Raw genomic sequence first — 12,838 nt, 5'->3', positions numbered from 1 at the left:
CCCCACTGAGTGCTCCCACCAGTTCCAGGGGCATCATCACGCCCACTTTGCAGGAGAGGAAATAAATCACGGACAGCTGTGCATAAATTTCTGTAAGTGGAATTGCTGGGCCAAAATACACATGCATTTAAAATGGACAGATCGTGTCTTCTCCAAAATATTTCACAAATTACAGAGGAAAAATAGTACCTTTACAGTGCAGAATCCTGGCAGACACCATCTTAGCCACGCGATCAAGGCTAACATCACAGAAATGAGACAAATAGCCTCACGTACTGCCTGATGCACTGGCAGGAAAATTCAGAGGAACCCAAACTGAGAGACATTCCATAAAACACCTGACCAGCACTCTTCAGAAAGTGTCAAGATCAAGAAAAACAAGGATAAGACTGTCACAGACTTATTAACTACAGAAACATGACAATTAAATGCAAGGCAGGATCCTGTCCAGGATCTTTTCCAACCGAAAAAGACCATCAGGGGAAAAACTGAAATCTCAGTAAGTTCTGTACTTCAGTTAATCAGACAGTGCCAAAGTTAATTTCTCCATTTTGATAAATTCTCTGAGTATGTGAGATGGTAACATCAGGGGAAGGCGGGTGAAGGATATAGGAGAGCCTTCTGCACTATTTTTGCAACTCTTTCATAAACCTAAACTCTAAAAAAGTTTTGATGGATGATACCATATTGGCTTCCAAAGCGCCTCCAATAATTGACCCTCCCTCCAGCAGCACGAGCACGTCTGTTTTCTCACACAATATGTTAACTAATATTTGGCAATCGCATTAACGATATTTTAAAATACACTTCTTTAGTTATGAGCATAAATGAGCATCTTTTCATTTAGAAACCACTGCTGCTGAGTAAAAAGGGACGACACAGGTGAAAAATGGCAAAGGCTGACGACGACTAAGGGCAATACCTCAGGGCCCGAGTTTATGGCTGTCAGATGTCGCAAACGCTCTCCTTTCCCCACCTTAGAATTTATGTGGACTGGAGGAGACGGAACTGCGTCAAAAAGATGTATTCATTTTAATTTAGGCTCCAGAAAGTGTGTCGTCTCATCTGACTATAGGCATCTGACACACTGAAAAATGATTAACCTAAACCAGACAGCCTGTGAAACCCCAGGCCTCCCTGGAGTGGGAGTTAAGCGGCGTGCTTCTGCATTAAAAGTTTCTTAGTAAATTGGAAAAGTCATGAAAATCCTGCAGATTCTTTCCTACTGGCTTAATTAATTTAAAAAATTCAACCAATTGGTTAAAACTGTTTACTCGTAAGACAAAAAAAAGTTTTATACGAGAACAGAGACCTCTAATTACTTAAAAAAAAAAAAAAAAAAAGCATATGAAAATGGACAGCCCAGGGGCCGGCCCTGTGGCTAAGTTTGCACACTCGCTTCAGTGGTCCGAGGGTTCGCTGGTTCAGATCCTGGGCGCGAACATGGCACTGCTCAGACGGGCCACATAGAGGAACCAGAAGGACCTACACCTAGGATATATACTACTATGCACTGGGGCTTTGGGGAGAAAAAAAAGAGGAAGACAGGCAACAGACATTAGCTCAGAGCCGATCTCCTCCCCCACCAAAAAAAAAAAAGAAAATGGGCAACCTGCCAAATCCACAAGCCCCTTGACCCTCCTAGTTAAATATCTGTTTTTCATTTCCTTATTTTCACATAGGGCTTTTAATCACTTAGGCAAATACACACAAGCAATCAAATCAGATTAGTTTCTTTGACCAATGTCACCACTGTTGAAACAACACAGCTTTTCCAAACAGTGGGGGAGCCACACCTTTATTCCTTCTCAGAGGAACTGGCCTCATCTGGATCTGAGAGCCCAGAGCCGGAGGTGTGCAGGAGGAAGTTTCACTCAGAAGCCACTGCAATGAGCAGAGACCTGGGAACACCCAAGCACAGCACCTCAGGGTCTGTGAAGGACTCAGTCACCAGCATTTTTTTGAGGGTTTAAGAATGTTCTACCTTGTCCCAAAAACGTCTCCAAGCCTGGGGTCAGCATCCCAAGGCCCACAGGCCATCATTGGCCTGTTTTCTAAATAAAGTTTTGCGGAACACAGCCACGCCCCTTCACGACTTCCTGGCTACAAGGCAGAGTTGAATAGTTGAGAGCCAGCCATTTAGAGGGTCATTATGACAATTAAAACGTTTATTACCTGGCCCCTTAGAGAAAGTCTGTGGATTCCTGCTCTAAACCAGAGAATTAAATGACCAAATCCATTGTATTCCCCTTAGATTGCTTTAAAAATTTACCAGGAAGTACACAGAATCTCCTCTCACTCCCCCACCCTCCAGTATAAACACCATGTTTTCCCCTATCCTGGAAGCTGACAGCTTATAAGGAAAAAGGTTCATGGTGACCATAGTTAACGACACTGTCTTGCATATTTGAAACTTGCTAAGAGAGTAGATCTTAAAAGTTCTCATTACAAGAAAAAAAAATTTTGTAACGGTATGGTGACAGATGTTAATTAGACTCACTTTGGTGATCACTTCACAATATATACAAATAATGAATCATAAAGTCGCACAACTGAAACTAACAGAATGTTATACATCAATTATATCCCGATAAAAATTTTTTTAAAAAGAAAAATTTTTTAATTAACGCACACACCTAGTGTTATGTAGTGGAAATACCAAAAAGCAAGATGGAGGAGTGAAAATGAATAAAAATCAAATTCCATCGTGTTTTTTCCAGCACTGGGAATTTTCCAAAGAAACGCCACATCCCACGTGGACGCCAAGACTACATTTTGGCAGGAGCTCCCCAATCTTTCCTCCAGTTCAGGAGTCAGCAAACCAAAGCTCCAGGGCTGAATCCTGCAGCCACCTGTCTCTATACATTGTTCATAAGCTTAGTATTTACTTTTGTGTGTGTGTGAGGAAGACTGGCCCTGAGCAAACATCTGTTGCCAATCTTCCTCTTTTAGCTCGAGGAAGACTGTCGCTGAACCAACGTCTGTGCCAGCCTTCCCCTATTTTACGTGGGACGCTGCTACAGCGTGGCTTGATGAGTGGTATGTAGGGCCTTGCCGGGGGTCTGAACCTCCAAAGACAGGGAGTCCGCTCCGGCTGCGCTCACTGATTCTCGGGAAGCAGAAAGGCACATCGGAGGAGACGTGTTGTTGAGCTTTGGAGAAATATTTGTTCATCCCTACCATTTAAGGGCTGAGTTTTGTTTGTCCCCTCCACTCTTTCCTGGGTCTTTCGGCTTTGGTTTTATTCTACGATTGTCTCCCACCCCACCATCTACAGCCACAAACAGTCTTCCTAAACCAATCTTCTCCTGTCTGCCCTGGAGAAATAAGGTTTCTTTTTACTTCTCTAAGAAGTAAAGAGTAACCTAAAATGGGAGTCAGCCTGGTGGTGTAGTGGTTAAGTTCGCATGCTCCACTTCGGCAGCCCAGGGTTCACTGGTTCAGATCCTGGGCACAGACCTACACACCACGCATCAAGCCATGCTGTGGCAGCATCCCACATACAAAGTAGAGGAAGATGGGCACAGATAGTTAGCTCAGTGACAATCTTCCTCAAGCAAAGAAGAGGAAGACTGGCAATGGATGTTCGTTTAGGGCCAATCTTCCTCACCAAAAAAAACAAAAAAAGCAACCCAAAACGGACTCCTTTAGAAGTAACTTCTTAGTCTACGTTCTTTTCTCCCTTTGAGCATCTCAATCAAAGTCACTGATAGAGTGTGGACAAGGTACCTCATTCTTTAATCAGAATGAAATGATCACTAAGTGCAGGGTAGCACAACATTATATAGGACTCTCCCTAACTGATATAGAAAAACTACAGGAAAGATAGGGAGTCATCCATCTGCCACACAGCTATAAATGACAGACAGCAAGAAATGATGGGCTAGAACCTCCAGTTCTGACAGCACTTAAATTAGAGAAATATAGTTAATTTTTTTCTATATCAATCATTAGCATATTAAAATTTTGTCCCTTCTAAGAATTCACCAAGGCAATACTTTTCAAAACTGATAATGGCCAATGAGCCACCTTGAAGTCCCAGCTGAAAACAGCCTCAAAAGGCTGGAGTCCTCCCCAATATCACATGGAGCAGAAGCAGCACTCAGCTGAGCCCTCGCCACCCACCCGCAGGGGCAACAACAAAAAGGTGGTTTGAAGCTGGGAGATGGTTTGCTATGGAACAACAGATAATCAAAACACAAACTGTTGCGAGAAAAAAGGTGCAAAATAGTAATTATCATACGATCCCATTTTCATTGAAAAATTTTGAAGAAACACCTTCAATAAATGAATATATCTTTCCATCCACAGAAAATGTATAGCAAATGTTTTAGGGAACGATACACAGAAGTCGTAGTGAGAGTATACTGTGGAGAGGAAGAGAAGGGACGAAGCTTTCATTTTTTACTCTATACAATCTTTTTTCTTCAATGAGCATATTTTTAATACAAAAGCGAACAACAACAAAAAAAATTACGGTGAAAGGAAGGTATATAATGGTAATATTAGCAAGTTTTGAAACTGTATTTCCAGCATTCCCAGATTAAATCATAGCATTTCACAGCTTCCTCTAAAACAAAATGTTTATAGCATATGTATATACCATGAAGTAGAGAAACAAACTGAGTTCATCCCAATGCTCTCTTCTGTGCTGGACCCCATCACTGGGGACACAGAGGTGGCCAGAAGATCTCTGTCCTCAAGGGACAAAAAGCCGACCCAGGTCCCGGTCCTGAGCCTCGGCGGGTAACCAAGAGGAGACAGAGTGCAGCGTGAGGCCCAGCTCCAGCTGGTGGCAGCCAGGCAGTCCCTTCTCCCAGCCTCCTGGGCTCCCTGCGCACGGGTAACTTGGGGCAGGCCTCCCAAGGCCAGTGTGAAACTCAGCAAACACCCAGGAAAGCACCTGCCACCAAGGAAATACTTAAGGAAAGGGACTGCTCTGGTGTCACTCTGTGGCATGGACCTTTTTTAGCTTCAGTCTCCTCTTTTAAAAAAAAGAAAAAGCAGGGATCAATTACACCTGCCTTCATGGGAGTCCTCTGAAGAGCAAATGGAAGAAGGATCTGAGGCTGAAGAAAGAAGCCAGCTGTCTACAGCAGGGCACGGGCCTCCCAGAGCGGGTACAGGCCGCTCCACAGGGCTGGGGAAGAAAAGCCTGGAAGTTACATTTACTTTTATCCAAAAAATAGGATACAAACTATGTTTTAGCAATATGTGTAATTATGTATGTACTAATTGTACTAGTTATTTTACACTATGTTACATGATACTAATTACATTATACTACCATAAAAGACTAACAGTGCTGATAAAAGCAGAAACTGACTCTGCATCCTGAGTCCCTCTGCCGAGGGTCACATGTCACCAGCTTCGGAGGACCTCAGCAGGGAGGGCAGGTCTGACAGGGCCACCTGCTCCCTTTTCTTCGCCTTCAGCACATGCCACGTATCTTGTTGGCAGACGCACAGTGGGGTAGACTAACAAATTATAACTAAGTCTTACAAAAGATATGAAGTTTTAAGATCCTATAAAAAGAACAAATTAGTTATACTAACGAATGCAAGCACAGGCAAACAAAGACCACAACTAGCAAAGCACACGCTTCTCATTCTGAATCAACTGTGCACAAGCCCCGACACGAAGTAAAAACTAGGAGGGAGTAATCAGATCCAAGAAGAAACGGGCCACAAATACTCAAAATTCAAGAAAGTGTTTGGAACAGGGTAAACTCCACTGTCATTAACAACGAACACAGCCCTAAGTGTGCTGGGCCTCGAGACCCAAGACAACCGTGACACACACACCCACACAGGGAGGGCTAAAATCTTTACTAATAAAAATGACCCAAAACGTCTGGAAACCACAGCAAATAACAATATAGATCACTATAATCACATTATATAGTATTTTCACATTTTTTTTCCTGTTAGGCACTAATCTTTAAAATCTCAGCTAGAAGTAGTTCTGTTTATATAGCCCTAAACGGTTTAAAAAAATAAAAATGCTGTAAAATTTTGAGAAGGTATGCTTTTTGTTTTTTTCTGAAAGTGTAAGAAATTTCTGAATGAAGCAAAGTAGACTCTCCGAGAATTCAGGAAATAGTTCTTAAACTTCACGCCAAGTCTCTCAATCTCACCAGTAACCTGAAAAGCCGAGAAAATGACCACAATCTAAGAACTTTTTTGGAGGGGCAAGTGAAATACCACTCACACTTTTCTACGGTGGAGCAAAAGCCTATCAAGACCAGCCTTTCCACTTTTGCAAAGGTTTAGGAAAAATTTTAACAAAGCTCTTTTTTTGTTGTTTTTTTACAAAAAAAATAAGTGCTTTTTTTCTTACCTCAATTATGGATGTTATTTCTCATGTGAGGTCATTAAAAAAAGAAATGAATCTCCTCCTAAGGCAATTTACTTTTTTCTAAAGTAAATCTATTAACACAACTGAATTGAAGCCCAAGGCAGCAGGCCCCTCAGCTGGGTCCTCCCTCCCTCCGTCCCTCCCTCCCTCCCCGCCCGCCTCCCCAGGCTGGTCTTTGGGGACCAAGCTGTCCTCACGCTCCCTTTCACTACAGTGCCCACCCGGGCCCCTGCTCCCCTGTAAAGCCGCACCTGCTTGCAGAGACCCCCACCCTCCCCCTCCTCCCTGCACAGGCTCTGTCCTTCTCCCCTTTGTGCTTCGTGTGCAGAACGCCAGCCAGCCGCACTTTCACAGGATTTTCAGGAAGATCAGCAGTTCTCTCCCCGCCGGGGGAAGGTGGGCACATAAACAGACTGAAGGTAGCCCTGGGCCTGACCCCTCACCCGTCCTCACTGCTGCTTCTGCCCCATCCCTCAAAAAACCACGTAAATGCAAAACCTTTTCATCCCCCATCAATAACTGGACCTCCAGGCAGTTAGAGAGCAGATAGCACGCTAGCTTCTACAGCAATGTTGCAACAGGACCCACTCCTTCCTCCCACCCTTGACCAAAACTGATAAAAATGTGACAACCTCTCCATAGAAGAAAAAAATACGTCTTAAAGACAGAACATTTTTCTTTAAACGTCCTAGGAATTCAATGTCTTTTTGAACACTGACACCTTAAAAACAGTTCTGGCCTAAGAATTAAGTCTTAAGTTGCTGCTTTCTATTTACAAATAAAGTAAAATTATCCTCCCTAAAAGCATGAACTTAGCTTCATCTTTTATAACACACGCAGGAGGAGCTAGAATGCCTTGTGGGAGAGGACCGCGGAGAGGTCCCTTTGCTCCCCAGGTCTCCTGCTCCAAAAAATGCAGAAATACTAAAACGGACTAAATTTGAGTCAATCTGATGGCCGTGAGCCAAACACAGTCACCCCAGAGCTGTTAAATATTTCATCAGGCTGTAGAACATCTTCATAATCCGCCCCATTACGCAAACATTTGCATAATTTAGGGCCACAGGGTCTTGGAGACCCCAAACCAGACAAAGGAAATCTCAAAACCGTGAAAGTCACACAAGTACGGTTATGCAAATCTGGAAACCAAACATCAGAAAATGACTAGCATCATTATGGCATCCCGAATATAATGATTCTTAAATTCCGCTAAAAAGATCATTCGCCAAAGTCGGTATTTTTCCTATTTTGTTTTACATTTAAAAAATCATTAAAAATATTAAAGATATGTGAAATACAGAATATACAAACCCAAGAGACTATACGTATACCAGAGCAAAAGTTCTGTGGATCCTCCACTCTGCCCACGGTGGGAAACACAGGTCCCGGAGGGGGCCTGGAGCATCCCTGAGACCGGCTCGGGATGTGCTCCCGCGGCGCGGCCCAGGACCCGGCGCCGCTCCCGGTCACCTGCCAGGACGCGCCCGCTGCCAACGTGGGCCCCGGGGGGGTGGGAGGGGGGAGGCGCGGAGCGGCACGGCCAGCCGTCCCCGCCCTCGTGCCAATCACGCCCGCAGGACGGGCGCTAGTGCGACTGTGGGGATGCACGCTTTTGACTCCCGATGCTGACGCGCGTGACACAGCCAGGGACAAAAAGGAAGGCCCCCACCGGCCAGGCCGGCTTCCGCAGGGACCGAGAACCTCGCCCAGCTGCTCCCGGCGGCCGCGGGACGGAGCGCAGCGGGGCGGGCGGGGCGGCGCGGAGCCGGCCCCGAGGCGCCTCCGGCAGAGGCTGCAGCCGCGCGCGCGCCCGGGATCGGGGACCGGCGCGGGGCCCGGGCCGAGGGAGCCGCGGGCAGGAAGGCGGCCAGGGCGGCGAGGGGCGCGCCGCTCACTCACCTCCCGCCGCGCCTCCGGCGGCCGCTCGGCGCTCCGGGCCCGGCTCCCAGGCGGCCCGGGCCGCTCCCCGCTCCGTGCGCCCCCGCCGCGTCCAGCGCCGCCGCGTCTCCGGCCAACGCCGCGCGAGTCCCCGCCCCCGGGCAGCGCCGGCGGCGGGGGAGGCGGTGCCGCGGGCGCGAGCAGGCGAGGCCGGGGCCGCGCCCGCGCCCGCGCCCGGCGCAGCCGTCACAGGGACGCGCGGCCCTCCCCGCGCCCGGCCCCCGCCCCTCGGCCTCCGGACCCGGGCCCCTTGCCTTTCGCCACGGACGCGGGGCTCTGCGGGCCCCGGACGGGGAAAGGCGCGGGCGGTGCTTCCTAAGGGGGCGCACAGGTGGGAGGCGGCGGCAGAGCCAAGGGACCTGGAGGGACACTTCCCCTCCCCCGCCTGCACCACCCCGCAACCCTGGGCCTGAAGGAATTTTCTGGAACCCAGAGCCAAGCACACACCTTGCTACCCTCACGTCTCCTCCGTCGGTGGTCTCAGCCCAAACTGCCCAGAGTAGGGGAGCCAACGAAAAACACGTATTTGGGGATCTATACTCGCAAAATTGTCTTTTTTTCTTTCCACAGCCCTTCCTAGTTGGCCCTGATCTCCCACGACTGTCGTGTCTTATGCCTTCATTTTTTGGACTGTGAGCCTCACTACCTGCAACAGATAAAGTGAAGATTCCCGGGCGCTGCGCAAGCGGGGTCTGCCGGGAGCCCTCAGGGTGGAGCCCGGGAATCGGAATTTTAAACAGCGCCCGGGTGGCTCTTGGGCACACGCAAGTTGGAGAGTTGTTAGGCCATACCTCCCTGAGCTGATGGTACGAAACTAACGACCTACAGGGTAACCATTTAGAAAATTTAAAAAACTCTAAAGCAATGGTTCTTAACGCTGACAGCATGGACCAGGTGTTAAATTTATCTGGGAGCTTTTAGAGTATTTAGATGCCAAGGTGAGTTCTGAGTGTGAACATTGGTATTTTGTTTGTTTTAAAGCTTCCCAGATAATTCTCACTTATGGCCAGGATTGAGAACAATTGTGCTACAATCATCTCTTTCCAGCGAACCTAGTTCAGGTGTCTGGGCAAGGAACCCCATCCTCTCACCCCCGCAAATCTCGACAACAGAAAACAAGTAAATACACAAACTCCCAGGGGAGTGCTCACAGGCAAAACTGTTTTCAACCAGAACAAAGACTCTCCTTGAAAAAGGTGACCAACATACCTTACTGCCACCTGAGCACCGCTCTCCTTAACTGCAGGAAAAGTATCTTTTATGAGCCAAAACCTGTTAACTGAGTTATGAATGACAATACATGAACCCTGTAAAGTAATATTCTACTATATTCCTACATATTTGTTACCCACTGTTAAACCACTGCCGGGTCAGACCAAGCATTCAAAAGCCAAGGGTGTGTTGGACATCAGCCCTGGCTTTTCCAATGACTTGACTTGCATCACTTCGCTCTGCTCTTCTAGTGACCTTAAGTGACCACAATCAGGATTTTTGGACAGGTACAGTAAATTCCCTTTCTTGTGCCTTTTGGCTCTCCTAGTTATGTTTTGCCTTCTTAGATGGGTGGGCCATAACTTCCATCTCATTTGCCTCTATGTAGGTCTCCATTAGTGTCTCCCATTTAGCAGCAACTAATTAGTAACTAAGCCAGTGATTCTGCTTTTTCTCCCCAAATCCCCCCAGTACATAGTTGTATATTTTAGTTGTGGGTCATTCTCGTTGTAGCATGTGGGACGCTGCCTCAGCATGGCCTGATAAGTGGTGCCATGTCCGCGCCCAGGATCCAAACCAGCAAAACCCTGGGCCGCCAGAGCAGAGCATGAGAACTTCACCACTCGGCCGTGGGGCTGGCCCCTAAGCCAATGATTCTTAAACACTTTATGCAACAGGTCTGTATGTCTAAGTACTGGGGCAGCTGGCTGAATTAACTACATCTTGACTTGAGGGGGGATCAGTCCTTTTCAAGTTTCATGAGAATCTTTATGACAAAACTTGGAATTTTTAAGATGCAGTAATATATATATTGCATATATAAATACTGGATTTACATTCCTTATAAAGTTCCCTTCTATTTCATCAAGGCTTCTTATCCAGAATATTTAACTTAATCAGTTGCTGGCCCTAAAAGTTCATTTGGACAAACTTTGATTAAACGCTGTGCAGAGGGCTGTGGTGGTGGTTGCAGTGGGCACCCGTGTTTTCCGGTTCAGCCTCCTTTCCCCCATTTGCTAGTGGCACCTGATTTTCACAGAGGAACCTTCCACCTACTCCAAGAGATACGGCCTTGGTAGGACTGTCAATCAAAGTGATGTCCTCTCCAGCTCAAGAGGTGGATGTTGAATTCATTTTTTATTTGCTGCCCTAACAAATTATCGTGAGCCTAATGGCTTAAAACAACGCAGTTCTATAAGTGAGAAATCTCACTGGGCTAAAACGAAGGTGTCAGCAGGGCTGCGTTCCTTCCTGCAGGCTCTAGGGAAGACCCCTGTCCTTGCCTTTTCCAGATTTGAGTGTCTGCCTGCGATCCTTGGCTTGTTACCCCTTCTTCCATCTTCAAAGCCAGCAATCTTCAAAATCAGTGACATCTTTCTAAATCCTGCTTCCGTGGTCACATCCAGCTGGGAAAGGTTCTCTACTTTCAAGGACCCTTGTGATTGCATTGGTCCCACCTAAATAATGCAAGATGATCTCCCCCCACCGCAAGGTCCTTAACTTAACCACATCTGCAAAGTCCCTTTTGCCATTTCAGGTAACATTTACACGTTCCAGGGATTAAGACATGAAGGTCTTGGGGGGCCATTATTCTGCCTATCACAGACCCCTATCCTCAGCTGGTCCATTATACTCTGCTCCTGGAGTGACCACGGTGATGACCCAAGGACTGGAAAGGATCGATGTGTTCTCATCTTAATGATGGCACCCATCATTTTTGATGTGTAGATCTGTAGGTCTGGTTCCTGTGCCTCCCAAGGCCTGACTCTTCTGTTTATTCTTAATTCTGAGCCTTTCTCCATAGCCTAGAACTTACTAGAACTAAATGTAATCCATAGTAGGAGATAATCAGTACAGAATCAGAGTTCTCGGTGGCAGACAATAGAAACAGCCTCTAAAAATCTTAGGAAAAGGGGAAATTGATTGGACAAATGTCAGTGTCTCACAGAATCAATGGTGAGAATCAGTGAAATCATATTCATTGACTTCCAATCAATTTTGAAAACCTAGATGCTACAGAGAGCTAGGCAGCAGAAATCACTGCAAAAGTGACACAACAGAAAGAATGGGTGTGGTATACCTGCCGTACGGCTGCATCTTTAAGAAATAGGACCTCCAACTGACCCCACGTCCTTGCAACGCTGCTCAAGAGACCGGTGTCTGGAGGGAGCTTCCAGGTGCAGGAATTTGATTCTATGCCCGTCCCCCAGGCTGGCAGGGATAATGCCTCTGCTTTCTGTAGTGGGATGTGGACATTAATTCTCATCAAGGCTACACACCATGGGACATTCCCCCAAAAGGAGATTGAGATGCTTATAAAAAGAGGAGGTAGAATGCTGGCAGGCAAAAAAAACTAGCAAACATTCCCCACAAATATCCTAAGAGAAATTCAAAGAACTGCGGAGGAGGCAGAAGTCACAGCTATTTAGGAAAATCAAGAAAGACTATACAGAAAGTGGGTGTAGATTACCTACATCAATAGTAAGTGAAGCCATAGCATTTTAGTAAAGCTGTGTTTCAATGGTCCAGCCTTGACTAAATAGAGGACCGAGAAAGCGTTGACTTGCTTTGGCCCCAAAATTCTTTAATGCTCTTCCCACTGAGAATGGGGTCTGTGTCTCCCCCCCAGAAATCTGGGTAGGGGCTTATGACTGCTCCAACAAACAGAAGACAGCAGAACTGAGGCTGAGGCTAGGTAGGTCACAACAGGTGACGCAGCTTCCACCTGGCTCTCTCTGGGATGTTTGCTGTTGAAACCCAGCCACCACGAGAGAGCCCAGGCCACCTGGAGGTGTTCTGGCAGCAGACCCAGCTGTGGTCTTAGCCAACAGCTACCACCAATTGCCAGATGTATGAGTGATTCCCCCTTGAACTCTGGGGTCTCCTACGCCCAGTCTTTGAGTTTTCCATCTGACTGCTACTGCAAGAGAGACCCTAAGCGAGAAGTGCCCAGCTGAGCCTAGTCGGCATGCTGGACCCTCGTGATAATCGTCAAATGATTGCTGTCTTAAGCCACTATATTTAGGCTGGTTTGTTATGCAGCAATAGATAACCACAACAGCCAGCAGGGCACTGACACTTTAGTATTGACTCATTTTCCAGCACCTTTTTGAGGCCAGTGAGTGGAAATCAATCAGGAAAGACAGAAGACACAGTAGATCAGGGCCCAGGGGCAGGAATGGAGATCTCAGGAGAGAGGATGTTGCATGGAAAGAGATGCAGCTGCTCCTCCTCGCTGAGAGTATCTTGTTCCACCGTCAACCTTGGCGGCTCTTGTTTATCGCACAATACTTCCGGAAGAAACCACATGATGTAAATTAAAAACTGGGGA

The 12,838-nt window shown here is 46.9% G+C and overlaps 1 protein-coding gene across 3 annotated transcripts in view; it reads right to left on the bottom strand.

Moving 5' to 3' along the window:
- Positions 1-8,414, bottom strand: part of GOLM1 (golgi membrane protein 1) — a 54,131-nt gene extending 45,717 nt beyond the window's left edge. Inside the window, exon 1 of one of the 3 annotated variants that reach the window (XM_023627122.2) lies at positions 8,257-8,414. The gene's annotated coding sequence lies outside the window, so the exon portion shown is untranslated. Of the gene's footprint in view, positions 1-7,668; positions 8,187-8,256 lie in introns of those variants that run through there. The other 2 variants (XM_001495638.7, XM_014735382.3) reach the window with 2 other exon arrangements.
- Between the last annotated feature and the right edge of the window lie 4,424 nt (positions 8,415-12,838).

The sequence above is a fragment of the Equus caballus genome, chromosome 23, assembly GCF_041296265.1.
Source record: "Equus caballus isolate H_3958 breed thoroughbred chromosome 23, TB-T2T, whole genome shotgun sequence".
Taxonomy (NCBI): Eukaryota; Metazoa; Chordata; class Mammalia; order Perissodactyla; family Equidae; genus Equus; species Equus caballus.
This window is presented reverse-complemented; position numbering and strand designations above follow the sequence as displayed.